This window comes from Ursus maritimus, unplaced genomic scaffold, assembly GCF_017311325.1.
Source record: "Ursus maritimus isolate PB19 unplaced genomic scaffold, ASM1731132v1 scaffold_20, whole genome shotgun sequence".
NCBI classification, from domain to species: Eukaryota; Metazoa; Chordata; class Mammalia; order Carnivora; family Ursidae; genus Ursus; species Ursus maritimus.
Window position 1 is genome coordinate 39,783,127 of NW_024424453.1, and position 13,018 is coordinate 39,796,144.

The following is a 13,018-nucleotide window of genomic DNA, read 5'->3' on the forward strand; positions in this document are numbered from 1 at the left end:
TCTCTTACCAGTGACTCAGCTCTCACCCAGTCCAGGACCCAGGACCCCCAGCTTTCCCCTCTTCACAACACACTTGGCCAATAAGGGGTGTGTATGTGGGGGAGGGTTTCTTCTCCCTGCCCTGTGACGGGATTTTAAAATAAGACCTTACTGGCACCCACACTGTGAGTCACTCTGAGCCCCAGAGACCCCGGTGATGGGCCAGTAACAAGTTAGGGATTATCCAGAGAATTATTTCTTCCCAATTATGGAATATCAAGAATTAATTAGCTGGATTCTGTACCTGAGAGGCATTTAGCAGGATTAACTTCTTAATATTGCAAAATTTAATTTTCAAAAGCATTGCAAAATATTTTATAAAAATAGGCTTGTGGAGTCGAAGACAACCTTACCTAGGCTAATTTAAAGGGATACAATTACTTCTTTTTCTTTTACATATCCTCAGCATGATATTTCTTATCACTAGTTGGCCTTATTTCTTAATAACCCAAAGTGTATGTGTGCTTTGCATTTCCTTACTTCTTAGAATCAGACATTTTAATAATAATTAAATAATAAGGTCTTCAGAAAGGTAAAATATGCATAGTTAGAAGAAAAAGGCTTCTTTGTTCTTTTCACTTACCTCACTTTTATTATTCATGCCCCTCTTACATTTCCTTCATGGGAGACGCTTCTATAGAACATACTGAATATTTGATAAAGCACGTTTATAATTTGGGAAGAAAACAAGCAAACACCCTTTTTGTCTAAAAAAAGAGGCCTCCACATTGTAGTAAGGAATAATAAGTAGGATACATACTAGGAAAATTGGTATTTTTAGTCAAGATATTATGTAATGAGTCATTTATTTAAACAGTCTGAAGTTCTGTAAAATGATTCCAGGAAAATGGCTTCAGTACCTCTGTCAACACATCAAGAATCAGCTTTGGCCTCTGCTCCCTGATATCTCTCCTCTAAAATTTAGTTTCCTTTAAAAAATCAGCACTCTAATCATGTGCCAGTAATATCAGGATTGATCGGCAAACTCCCAATACTATGTTCATATTACGATCCACATAAATCTATCAAGGACATAAAAACGATGGTCAAAGACTACAGGGGAAGGTCAGGTCCAGCAAGATTAAAGATGACCCCATACGAATAAGAAGGAAGTGAGGAAAGAGGATTAAGTCAGACAGGAGGGTGGTACTGCACTGAAAAATAGAAATGGGTTACCTCACGGCTGTCAAAATGTTTTCATCACTTGTCAATGCCTCCAAAAGTAACAAGACAGTGATGTGATGTGATGAAGGCCACATGAGAATTAAAAAACAGAATAAGCACAGTATGGAAAAGACAGCTCCCTGACCACCAAATAATTCTTGCTCCCCTTGCCCCAGCATAGAGTCATCACTGGACAGTTGCTGTGAAGCTGGGACTATGATTTCCATTCTGCTTCATTTACATGGGGACACGTTATTTGTTCTCACCGGTGGAATCTGAGCAAAATGATTTTGTGTCACTGTCAAGTCAAGATAGTTAAGAAGCCAGTGTCCTTCTCCACTCTCTCATTCTTTCCCAGTGGTCTGATACAATGAAGACATGAGTGTGGCAGCCATGAATGGAAGATGAAGGAGCCCAAGAACGAAGGAACTGAGAGTCCCCTGAATGGCTATGGAGCATAGCCACCAATCAATCAGGAAAAGCAGTTTTTGGGGTGCCTGGGTGGCTCAGTCATTAAGCGTCTGCCTTTGGCTCAGGGCGTGATCCCAGGGTCCTGGGATTGAGCCCCGCATAGGGCTCCCTGCTCACTGGAAGCCTGCTTCTTCCTCTCCCACTCCCCCTGCTTGTGTTCCCTCTCTCGCTGGCTGTCTCTATCTCTGTCAAATAAATAAACAAAATCTTAAAAAAAAAAAAAAAAAAGAAAAAGAAAATATTAAAAAAAAAGGAAAAGCAGTTTTCAACTGCACGTGAATGAAAAATATCAGCCACTGTGCATTCTTTACTTGAAAGTGAAGTGTTTTCCTAACCTATGTATGTGGCAAATAAATAAATAAATAAATAATAAAAAAATTAAAAAAGGAAAGTTTCTCAATCACTTGAAATAATGCATATAATTTATTTTTGCATGGAATTTGGTAAAATACATTTTTTAAAAGATTTTATTTATTTATTTGACAGAGAGAGACAGCCAGCGAGAGAGAGAACACAAGCAGGGGAAGTGGGAGAGGAAGAAGCAGGCTCATAGCGGAGGAGCCCGATGTGGGACTCGATCCCGATACGCCAGGATCACGCCCTGAGCCGAAGGCAGATGCTTTAAAGACTACGCTACCCAGGCGCCCCCCCCCTTTTTTTTTAAAGATTTTATTTGGTAAAATACATTTTTAAGGCCTAAAGTCATATTGTCCAATTACAGCAGCTACCAGCCAACTTGAAATGTGACTAGTCAAAGTTGAAATGTGTTGCAAGTGTAAAATACATACCAGATATTGAAGATTTAATACAAAAAAGTAAAACACCTCATTAATTATATTGATTATAAATTAGTAGTAATTTGAATATATTGGGTAAAATAAAATACATTAGTGAAATTGAACTCACTGGTTGCTTTTTATTTATTTGTAATGTGGTTAAAATAAAATTTCAACTACATATGTGGTTCACATTCTATTTCTATTGTATTCCTGCCAGGCTAGTAGGGGTTAGCAAACGACAGCCCACCTTCTGTTTTTGTAAATAAAGTTACTGGTACACAGCCATGACCATTTATTCATGTACTATCTACGGCTGTTTTCACACTATGACAGCAGAGCTGAGTAGTCTCAGTGAAGATTGCATGTCCTGAAAAGCTGAAAATACTGTATGGCCTACTACAGAAAATGCTTGCCAGCTCCTGCACTAAGGATAACTTTGAGATTATCTAATTTACCTAGATAAATTTTACTGTTTTATGACTAAGGAAATTAAAACTCAGATAAGTCAAGAGACTTGTCCAAAATGTTTTTATTCTCAATTTGATGGTATTTCCATAATGTCCCATTTATTCATTCATTCATCTTCTCCATCCAACTCTAATTTTGATCATTAAAGAAATAAAATCCCTATCAGTCAGAAAAGCAATACTTAATACTAAATAATGAATCTGACCGCACCAATGTCAATGAAAATTCAATGTAGTTGGGTAGAAGTGTGTTTCTGTCTGACTGGGAACTGTAGACATATGTATACAATAGCAGAGAAACCCTTGAGTAATATTCAGCTATGAATAGGCTGTGAGATGGTCTTTAAATTAAGCTTTATTTGAAAACATTCTAAAGAGAATCTATCATGTAATCTGCTTTCAAATTAAACTTGAAATTCTCCCAAATGTAGAGCCATCTTGCTAAAAATATCATTATTGGAATTAACTTAGAAAAAATTTGCCACATCTTGGAAAAAATGAAATCTGTTCTGAAAGACATCACGGCGACATATAACTGCCTCAGTTCCGTCATCCTTCATCTCTCAGTGGATTATTCCAAGAGTCGCTAACTGGGGTCATTACTTCCAGTCTCTCTCTCATTCGAGACCTATCCCAAAAAACTCTTCTAAAATAAAAAATCTGACTTGCTGAACATTCTTTAGTCTCTTCATGCTATTAAGACAAAGTCCATCTTCCTTACTGTGGCCAGAAAAGTCTTCACCATGTGACTCCTACCTGTTCCAACAACCTTATTTATTGTCCATTGAACATCACTCAGATCCGGCTCCCTGCAGTTTCCCAAAGGTTTCATAATTTTACCCCACTTCATGCATTGGTATATGGTGTTCTTACTGCCTAGAACTCACTCCACTCCCAACTCTGGGTTCCCACTGTACGTTGTACTTACTCCATCATGGAACTTATCAATATTATAATTGTCTGTTGAAGTATTAATTCTACCACCACTACAATAGTTAATATTTAGGAACACTTAACTGTGGGTCAAATGCTATGCGATCCCATTTAATGAAGAAACTGAGCACATGCAACAAAGCCAGGTAAAGTCAGGCTATGAACCCACACAGTCCCACTCCACAGAACTGGTTCTTTACTCTATACTAGTGGTTTGCAGGAAGGGTGATTTTGCCTCCCACAAGACATTTGGCAATATCTGGAGACATTTTTGATTACTGCAACTGGAGTATGGGGGGTGCTATTGATATCTAGTGGTTAGAGGCCAGACATCTACTCAACATCACAATACACAGGGTAGCCCTCTATAGCAAAGAATTATCTGGCCCCAAATGCCAATGGTTGAGGTGGAGAAACACTGTTATATGCTAAACTAACTTTTGTAGGTTGTCCCAGGAGTCTCTGAGCACCTCCACAGCAAGGATTTTTAAATGTTCGCCATGCTGTCTTCACACCTACCACAGAGTTTGGCACCCAGCAGATGTCCAATGCATATATGATGGAGACTGAGGGATGATGGGTAGTGGGATAGAGGTACAGATGGAGAGATGGAGAGATGGAGGAATGAAAGGACGGACAGGTTCCACGATAAAAAAAAATAAGTTTACTCATTTTAAGGCTTGATTTTTGTGGCAACCTCGATAAAGATAAATCCAAACATATATTCTTAACTAAGAGCAAATGAATGCATGTAGAGTACATTCCAGAGGATGCCTTCACCTTCACAGTACCTTACGTATATGAAGCTACAGAGTGTGAGATCAAACTAATAAGCCAAATGCCTGGGAGTATTGTTTTGTTCTGTTTTTGAGATGTCTCAGAGGGACAAGATGTTTTTCAGATCCCTTCCAACTGCTGTAGTACAAGATAAATTTATATGTTCATCATCCACATAGGCCATAATTGAAATTGTTTTTAAAAAGATTTTTCTGTGTCAGGTTTCCCTGGTTCCTTTTTTTAAAATTAAAGAACAAATAATACAACAATATACAATCTTACACTTCCCCTTATTGTAGCTACAATTCAGATACAAACACATTATTCTAGATCTCTAGATGGCTGGAATTGTAATAGAAATTACAGTGAAGCTTAGGTGAAAACTCAAAAAAGTGAACAAAAACACGTATGGCAGAAATAAACTATTCTCTGGCTTATGTAAATTAATACATCTAAATATCAGAAATAAAGTCAAGAAAAGATACATTCTATGATTACAATATTTAAAAAGTAAGAGCAATTTAGCATGATTTTTACCTCACTGCAAAACACCTCAACAGTGGTAACATGAATCAGTGTTGAATACGAACTGATAAACTTTTTTTTTTTTTTTTTTTTTTTTTTTTTTTTTTGTGAAAAAGCAACGAGGCTCTGCTGTGGGGATTGATACTGCTCTTAGGAGTTATCACTTAGAAAATGCAGTCAGAGCTTAAAACAAATGAGACTAATTTTTTAAAGGGTAACGCTATGAACCATTCTTCACAACCTCTTGCACTGAACTTCAGCCATTTGAGTTTACACACACACACACACACACACACACACACACACACACAAAGAATATGGTGACCAAATAAGTTTTGTTACCTGGTCTCCCTCTTGGAATTCATAATGCACCCTAGCATAAACATAGTCTCTGAACAGTTCTTGCATTCAGTTGTTAAACTCAGGATTTCCCAAACAGAACTGACCATAGAGAAACATAAATAACTGGTTAAATAAGTAAAACGTAAAATAAGATGAAGATCTGCCAAAACATTCAGGAGTATGGACGAGGACTCAACGTGATGACAGGGCTTTTAGCTTGGGACATCAGTGTGGCTGCGGCATTTCTCACCATGATTTGGAAGCTGGGCCTGGGAACCACAGTGGAAGCCAGAGACAAGCACTGCCTTTTTCACTGTATGTAAGAACATGACACACACCTGTCACAGAGGCAGCGTCTGCATGCACAGACATGCGAGTTGCTGACACATTTATGCATATGAGAGAGAAATACGAAAAAGGTGACCCAAACCCATGGATGTCATAATCATTATTGTCAATCATTATTTTTTGAGCACCTATTCTGTGCAGGCATTGTTGAAATCAAGAAAACAGAGTCTAAAGGGAAAAAGTATATCTGAACCATCTTGAGAACCACTGAACAATGTGCATCATGAGTGAGAATATTCAATGGGTTCCTAAATGTCATGATCATGCATCATGCCACTAAAAGCATGACTATCTTCTCTACACTCTTCTCATCACAAACATTCCCGAAACGTCTGGAAGAGTCACAAAAGTGTATTTCCCAAATTAAGAAGATATACCTGCTGTCAATTTGCATTCCTTTGTCCAAGCTTTTATTTTAATCAGCTTATCACTCATGACTTTCTGAATAAAGCCCATGGAAGAGAAACCATGATCCATGAAGCCTCTCATTTGGAACTAGGAAGTTGGCTGAGGAATTTAGTTCGGGTCAATCCTTTCCTAGTTATTATATGTTACTCTCACTCAGCACACACACCTGTACACGCGTTACACTGTTACACTGTTTTATACACATTACACGTTATAATATATATTATTATGTGTTATATGCAGATATGTATATGTTAGAGTGTCTATCATAATGGAAAGTCTACAATAAGCTTCTAGGGACACAGAGTCAAGGTTCCTGGGCTCTAATTCCAGGCTCTCCTAACTTGCCATTTGGAAAAGATACCTACGTTCACAGCAGAGCTCAGTTTCTCACTCAATAAAAATAGTACTGCACAAGAACAGCTGCCAGCACATAAAGTCTCCAAAGTCTCTTGAAATTAGGACAGTATGGACCAAACAACATGAGCGCTAGTCTAGCTGTCAGTTGGCCAGATTGTGAAGAGAAGCATATGCAAATACATTATTTGTGACTCAGTGATTTGGATACCTCCCCCCCTCCCCAACTTACTTAAATGTCATAATTGACTAACAAATTTGGGAACTTAAGGTGAAGAGTGAACATCCTTAATCAGAGACTCACTGGCCTAAATATATTCAATTCCACACCACTTGGATACCAGAAGAATCCTGGCTGAATCCCACTGCAATTTACACGAAAACACATAGGCTATAGAAACAACAAAACAATTACCTCCTCAGATGAAAATAACTTTATTTTGTCTAGGGAGCCATAAGAAGGAGCCCAATAGGCATATCTATTCCATCCCAGTGGAGACCATTTCATGATCCCTTTGTATTACTATATACATATTGTCTTATAGGTCACTAGGCTGCACACTGAGCTGCAAAATGACTAACGGAACCAGGCACATAGTAGGTACACAAATTTTTGTAGTCAAGTAATCAAAATTACTGTAAATTAAGCAAGGAATTAATTTGCCATTCATTGCTCAACCAGTTCAGACACTAGAACTAAGCCCCTCTCACTGTGATAGAGACATATAATTCAATCCACGCAGCAAACATTCACTTTGGGCAAAATGAAGTCCAAAGATGATCTTGATACCAATATCAGAAGAGAAAGTGAAGCACCACCACTTTTCCCTCTCCCGTTCAGTCTTCCAACAAGTGTTTCCCTGTGCCCATGTGTCCAAGTCTTTGCTAGGTGCTGGGGAGTCAAGGATGAATAAGCCCATAGTCCTTCATCCCAGATTAGAGGGGGAGACAAATGGAAACAAAACCTAAACCGCCGTGCAGGGTGATAAGAGCTATAGAGACTAAAGCAAAGTGTCAAGACCACCTGTTCAGAAGGTTTATGGCCGTAGGGTCATTTTCAAGTACCTGGCTGTCCTGTCCTCTCAGATTGCTCTAGTCAAAAGCCTGGCTGAGACGCTGGATATTTGAGAAAGTCGGCCTAAAGAACATGTTAACCATTCATTCCCCTAGGTTTTCGGAGCTCTATTTTTGCACTGGGGACAATTGCCAGGATCTCCGCCGCTGAACCACGGTAGCTCAGGCTCCTAAAGACAAACTCCCACTGGGTTTCTTTTCATCATTATACCTTGTGCATTTTTTATTCTCATAAAAGATGACCGAATAAAGAATTTCATTTCATTTTCTATAGGACTGAAGTTCATGATTTGATATTTCATAGACATATATACTAGTTGCCAGACACCATAGTAAGCCCTCCACAAATGTTACATGATGTATCCTTACAACTTTGATGCATCCCTGCCATCTCTGGACCCTGGTTTTTTGGTTTTTTTTTTTTCTGTTAACTTGGCCACTGAGAAGCTCAGAGCTAAATTAAATAGTCCAAAGTAATAAACACATAGGATTGCAGTTTAATTACCTTTACCCCTGTATAAAATTTTGATCTTTCTTCCCCTACCATTTTTACCAATGTCATCATTTTGTGGGATTTTTACTATGCATTTTTGCAGACACAGTTCTGAAAGTCCATACTCTATAAACAAAAACAAATTACTATAATTATCCATTGTAATTTCCTTTTTGTCTCAATTGTCAGAAGAGTTTCCATGAATAGCTAATTTGGAGATGACCCTTTAGGTATCACACCTTGGTCACTTGAAAACTCAGATAATGCAGTATTTCCCACAATCATCTAGTTCAGAATCTGTTTATGAAAGTGTGAAAAGAGGCAAAGGGGAAAGGTTGAATGACTTAACTTACAACACAGGGTGCCCACCAGATTATTTTCAGATCTGCCCCCAAGGGCCCTTTCAATCTTGTATTATATCCGGACAGTCCCATTTTGCCCCTTCCCCAGCTGCTACTTTTGTAGACCAGCTATACCACCACAGGCCCTTGGTCCCCTTAGGGCTGCCAAGGCCAGAGGCACTGCCAGAACTGCTGAGTGAGAAGGCACTGCTATCATCCAGTGATGTCTGTTCCCTGGAATTTCGCTCTTAGCACTGACAATGCCTCTGGAACTCATAAAGATTCTGCTGATACCCAGGGAGTTGAAGGTCAGTGTCTTCAGGGAATCAAGGTAAAGTGTAAGACAAACTGCTGCTGAGGATTTCTGTGTACTCCACGCGCAAATGCCCCCAGGAAGAACTTGCAAAAATAATTCTCAGCATCGTCATTATATAGAATGGACTAGCTTTCATCTCAAAAAAAAAGGAGGGGGGGACAGAGATAAAGACTGAACCACATATACATGGCACACAGACATACACAGGCCCAGATCGTGACTTACTCAGTTGGTACCCACTTAGGATGCTTAGTCAGGTGTTTTTAGGAACACAACGTGTGGGCACAACCATTCATTTATTTAACAAAGATTTCTCCAGCTGCAATTGTGTGCTAAGCACTGTGTGAGATGTGGAGAATCAAGAGTTAAAGAGGCAGTCAAGCCTCTTTTTCTCATGGACTCTGTATTCTAGATGGGGGAGACAGGTATTCAACAAGTACCAACTGAAATGAAAATTCAGATTGCAAATAAGACCAAAGAAGGAGGAAAAAAGAAAAAAAGAAACTAAAAACACTATGATGGTTCTAAGAAGGAATGAGGGACTGCCTTTGCTCATGTGGTCATGGAAGGGCTTTTTAAGAAGGTGACACATAATCTTACAGTAGAATGACAAAAAGGAGCTTAAAGAAACCAATCACCTTTACTCGGATTTCCACCAAAAAGATGAGCTTACTACAAAAAAAAAAAAAACTCCAAAAAACAAACTTGCAATCCCATTTGTCGCTCCACACATGCCATCCTTCAAACAACTGCAAAAATCCCAGGAAAGGAAAGGAAAGGAATCCACAACTTTCTATTCTCTTAAGGAAATTTTAAGAAATCACCTTTTCCCAAAAATGCTAGATTAAAAAGAAGTTGTCTTAATTCATTATGATGGCAGAATAAAGAATCTAAAAGGGGAGAAATGGAATCTTTATTCCTCTTGTGAAGTCAGTTACTCTATAAAACAATATTTCAATGTCAATAAAATTATGCCTTTCCATTATAATGCCAACAGGAATTGCTTCATTAAAAAAATAGTTCTATGGCTATATTTAGTAGCACTTACTCTGACTCACTAAAAAAGAAAAGCAAATCATATCTACTACCAGATGGTCCCACTTCCAATATATATAAAACTTTGAAATTCATTAAAAATAAGATTCTGATAGTATCAGTTTAACATGTACAAATAATAAATGGTTGTTCATCAATGCTTTTCCATATAATACCCCAAACAAATCATTTACTGTTGAATTTCTGCTAGACTCAATTGAAACCCTTAGCCAACTGGCATGAAAACATCCACTGCTCAAAATACTTTCCATCAAAATACCTTTCTCTTTAATGTTGCTTAGTCCCTGACTTGTTTCAGAATAAGAAAGGTAAGCAGAAGTGAATTAGGGAGCAGATCAGTCACCGTGAATTTGCAGAATGAATCATGGAATATTTTGACTAAAATGCATTTTTATTACTTTGTAATATAGTGCATGCTACATATTATTAAAATGTCAATAAGCATGCTAAACTAAAATAAAGCCAAATAATGTAAAGATATTGCTGAACTGGTCTACATGATCCAATACATTTACCATTATAAAAAGTGCTGTGCTCCGACATTAATACACTGTCCAAGGAATGCTTAATTTTTTGAACTTCAAAACTGGTCTTTAAAACTACATCTCACTAGCACCTGAAACCAGTAACAGGCTAAGGGGAAAAGTTTGTTTCAAATTTATTTACTGACGATTAGGCACAGTGTTTGAATCTTCACAAATTCGAAACGTGTGTGGAGAAGGGAGGGTGGAGAGTCTGAACTTGTTTGCTCAGGTAAACTCTTTCCTCTTTCTGTGAGTCAGTTTATGAATTGTTAAGCTTCTAGACCCTTTCTGTAAAATTTTCTATTTATGGAATATTATACATTTAACCTTTAATACATTTTAAAAACACCTCCCCATGCTCCCGCCCCCCTCAACAAATCGGAAGGCTTAAGAATTAGCACTAATATTAATCCAACAATGGTCATTGGGAAATCCTCCTCCAAAATGACAACCGCAGCTAAGAAGGACGCGATCTATTAGGGGTAAAAAAAAAAACCTCCCCCAATTTAGTCCTCTTCCGCAGGAGGTCGGCGGGCCGGGAGGCCGGGGCGGGGGAGAGCACAGCTGGCACAACTCCTGGTTGCCAGAACCAACTCGAGGCGACCCAGAGGAAGATGCTGCGTCAAAAGAAGAGCAAGGCAAAGAAGCGCGACCCTGGAGGCTAGCGAAATCGCCACCGAGTCCCTGAGGAGGCGGGGAGAAGCCAAGTCGCCAGGCACCGGCGACAGCGCACGCCAACATTCGGGATTATTCTCCTTTCCAAACCCCGGAGTTCCGGAGCAGGAGAAAAAAGGGGGATGGGGGACCCACAGTCCCTTTAAACCGCCTCCCCGCTCCCCATCCCCCCGGTGTCTGCCAACCTTTTCCGAACCCCCGTGTCACAGAACTTCCTCATCATGGAAACTTCCACTCGGTTCGGCGCTGAGGATGCCAAACTCCATTTCACAAGGAGCCTGTCAACAGCTGGGCTTGGGGGTTTGAGGAACAGAGCCGCTGCGATTGGAGGGGGCCCCCAGCCACCCAGCTCCACCACTGCCCACGCTGGGGCTCCCGGACTGCCGCCGCGCGGTGCCGGAGCACGAGGGGCACCTCCTCCCGGACCCGGGGTGCAGAAACCCGGCGGAGGCAGGTAACGCGGCAGCTGACACCCCCCCACCCACACACGCCTGCCCGCCAGCCCGCCCGCGCGCGCAGCTTCGCCGCCCGCACCCCTCAGGTTCCCGCGACACCCCCGCCGCCAGTCTGCCCACCCTTCTGGACAGTTGGAACTGCCGCCCCCTCCTCCTTCCCCCTCCCCCACACGCCCCCGCCTCCGCGCAGTCCTCTCGCCAAATTACCAGTGCCCTCGAGACGGTTGGGTTGAGCGCCCCTGCCCGGGAAAGGCAGCCTGCAGGCGCTTGCCCCGAGCCCGGGGAACCGAAGGTCTCCTTTCCAAGCGCACTCACATTATTCATGCAAAGTTAATCCCCGCCGCGTCACGGCCGCCCGCCCGAGGATGTGCGCCTTCCTTGGCCAAGCCCCGCAGTCTCCACCCTCCTCCGCCCCCTCCTCCCGGCGGCGGGGTCCCGGGGAGCGCAGGCGACGGGACGTCGCTCGAGTCCTGCAAAATGTCAACTCCTTGGGCGAAGAGAGGCGGCCGCCGCCAGGGCCGCGCCGGCCCTCCCCGGCCACTCCACTTTTATAGGCGTAGGAAGCGAGTGTGGTCCGGGCACCGGTGTCCCCGCCTCTCCGGGCCCCCCGCGCGCCGGGCCCGCCCCAGCCAGCTCCCCGGGCGCTGCCTTACTCCGGGCCCGGGGCGCCGGCTCCGCGCCGCTTCTGCGAACCGGTGACCTGGTTTCCCCTTCAACCCTCGCGGCGGTCCTACTCGCGCGGCGGCGGCGGCCAAGAACAAGCAAACCCGGCTCCGCCAGGGGCGCAGCGAGGAAATGGCCTCCCAGCCGCTCGCCCCGCCGCGGCGAACGCCCCGAGCCGCCCGGCTGGCACCCGACGCCCCCCGCTCGGCCCAGGGCCGGCGCCCAGAAGTGTCCTCCCCTCTGCGCTCGCGGACCCCTACCCCGCGGCCCACGCGCACACCGCCCCGGGCCGGCCGCCTCCGCACCTGCCTCCCCAGGTTCGGGCTCTCCCTCTCCTCTCAGTCCCGGCCGTGCCCTCCACCCAGGGTGCCCTTCCCAGGGTGGCAATGTTGCAGTGGTTTGGGTGGCCGCGCGTCCACCCACCCGGCGGCGTGCGCACCGAGGTTCGGGTTTGGGCGTCATTCCTCTGGTAGGAGAAAAGGAAGGAATAGGGGACGAGTGACAAGGAGGCGGGGGACCTTCCAGAAGCACGGGCTTTTCTTTGCCCGGGAAGACCAGCGCGGCCCTTGCCACCGCGCTCCTCCCTCTTTCTCCAAACCACTTGTGGCGCGTGTCGGGCCGAAACAGCGCTCTGGCTCCTCCTGGGGCCTCCCACGGGCCGGGCGGTCTGGAGTTCCCTTACCGTCACCCGCCCCCCCCATGATAGTTTGGAAAATACCTGGCTTGCCTTTGAGCGAGACACCCCTCCGCAAGATTGTGCACATCTTGGGAGACGTGTGCAGAGTTGAGATACTCCACAGGTTCCAGAGGG

The 13,018-nt window shown here is 43.1% G+C and overlaps 1 protein-coding gene across 4 annotated transcripts in view; it reads right to left on the reverse strand.

The window, feature by feature from the left end:
- Positions 1–12,100, reverse strand: part of THRB (thyroid hormone receptor beta) — a 369,571-nt gene extending 357,471 nt beyond the window's left edge. For 2 of the 4 annotated variants that reach the window (XM_040636879.1, XM_040636878.1), the window contains exon 1: positions 11,860–12,100. The gene's annotated coding sequence lies outside the window, so the exon portion shown is untranslated. Of the gene's footprint in view, positions 1–11,751 lie in introns of all 4 variants that reach the window. The other 2 variants (XM_040636875.1, XM_040636873.1) reach the window with 1 other exon arrangement.
- Positions 12,101–13,018: the final 918 nt, after the last annotated feature.